The sequence below is a fragment of the Galendromus occidentalis genome, unplaced genomic scaffold (genome assembly GCF_000255335.2).
Source record: "Galendromus occidentalis unplaced genomic scaffold, Mocc_1.1 scf7180000077493, whole genome shotgun sequence".
Lineage (NCBI taxonomy): Eukaryota > Metazoa > Arthropoda > Arachnida > Mesostigmata > Phytoseiidae > Galendromus > Galendromus occidentalis.
The window spans coordinates 1-2,030 of NW_003805481.1; the positions used below are offsets into that span (position 1 = coordinate 1).

The window sequence follows — 2,030 nt, forward strand, 5'->3', positions numbered from 1 at the left end:
CACAGACGTCTGAGCTGCCTCAACGACTGTGGCCGTGAGCCTCGCGCAATCTCATCTCCTGAACTCCGTTTTGAGTTTCTATTCCCATCGCCACGATGCCGTGCCACGCTCTCAGCCTCCCGGCAGCGCAAGCAATCATCGAACGATTCCCCTTATTCATCGATTTGTAAATGCACTGAATGAAAAGACGGAGGACGAACGATGCAATCGTGGAGCAAGTCTTCGGCTTTATCGGGAAATTCACATCGAGACTAAGGCCTCGGCAGAAACTCGCAGGTCCGATAGACCCTCTGTATCACCCCACGGTATTATAGCGATTTCCACTGATTCAGGAAGTCATCTCCGCCATTGGCATCCAGCCGCAGTTCCCACGGAGATCGAGGGACAGACCTATCAACCTGTCCCTGGGACTAATCGGGCTGCCCTTTCCATTGCCGGGATGATCACTTGGCCAGCCCCGAGGGGTAGTCGGGCGACTGAAAAGGAGCAGGTTCCGGTGGGAGTGTCTGATATCATCTCCTTACTACCATGAACGCAATTTTGCTTCCCGAACCCTTTGTCTACGTCGAGCTAGGATTGCTGTAGATCTAGACACTCACTCATGCTCATGATTTGATTGGCCCGTTCAGGTCCTGCACGGGAAGGACAGAATTCTCAGTTTCAGTGAGAATATCCTCATTTCATCATACGATCGCATGTGGATCGAATATTTTCGTAGAAGCACCGAATCATGGGCAATCGAAACAATGCTCACCAGCAACTCTTGCTATGAGGTCAACTAGGGCGCTTTGCGAGTTGGCTGTAGGTTGAGCGAAGACGACGCTTAGACCGAGTAGGAGGACGAGTAACGACACAAGGGCGAACTTCATGGTGGTTTGAATAAGTACGAGCGAGGAATGGTATCTCGATCGTGCGGGCGGGACTTTATAGCTAGAGCAGGTGCATTAGATGTGTGCTCCTCATCAAGGTTGCGGACATTGGCTCGAAAAAGATACGCAGTCGCAGAGAAGGGAGCGACTTTTTCCGGATGACGGGTCAGTACAGAGATGGAAATTTTCGAACGAATCCTCTCATCTCGTAGTCGCAGCATGTGGTACCCAGGCTGTTGGCAGAACTCCGCCAAGTACGGCTGCTCATCATACTGGAAGGATGGGAATTAGCTTCGTTTTATAGACAAGCAGAATGAACGCCAGAACTGACAGCTGCCTCTCGATGCATATGATACTGGTGAGCTCATCGCATGACTCTGGAGGGGATTCAGCCAGTGCAGAGGGGTCAAAATGAGAATCAGAAGGCGAAATTCGCTTCGAATCACGGAACTGGATCTTACATTTATGTGCGCGATGGATTTTCTATCCATAGGCACTGAAAGAGGAAGCTCGGCAGATTTCCTGCAAACTTTATTTTTGCAGGTAGGAGCATCGGTTGGTCGGGACAAAATTGTGCGGCAAGAATCGTGCTTGTAGTGAAGACAAGGTTCGTGTAACAATCGCACGGAGTACTGAAGAGCCGTGGGCAGAATGATGTTTGTCTCCGTAGAGCTACATGCACGGAGTCGATGTTCGAGGGGGGGGGATTGGAGTAAAATACATACCCATGGCCCCCCTTATATAACCCACTGATGAGGCCTGATATTGGCTTCCTCTCGAACGTCCGACAAGTACATATTCACCTGGAGATGTAACCCTTTCCGACAGAGATCCCCCTCCGAGGAATCGATCTACGGCCAGCAGCAGTCAAGTCAGCTCCGAAAACTAGGCATCGGGAACCGTATCTTCTATCCCCGAATTCCATCTAACTTGTGGAGTCCCATGGTATTTTCCGTTCTCTCGGGTTGTCATTAACGGAAATCGCGCCCCGGGAACTGGTCGAAGAAGCAATGCCCGGGACGCTTTGCACCTTGCGCCCACCCTGAGATACGCGAATGTGAGTGCATATACTAATGTACTGAAGAAGGAAGACGAGCGTCAATTTCGGGATGATATTAATGGATGGCACGGCAGGACCCGCCGGAGAGCTCCTTGGAATTC

General features: G+C 50.9%; 1 long non-coding RNA gene across 1 annotated transcript; it reads right to left on the reverse strand.

Annotated features, from left to right (window-relative positions):
- Positions 1-368: 368 nt before the first annotated feature.
- Positions 369-892, reverse strand: LOC100904674 (uncharacterized). Its single transcript, XR_145596.1, has 3 exons — positions 755-892; positions 600-632; positions 369-476 (listed from the first exon to the last, which is right to left on the reverse strand). It is a non-coding gene; the product is annotated as an uncharacterized LOC100904674 (long non-coding RNA).
- Positions 893-2,030: the final 1,138 nt, after the last annotated feature.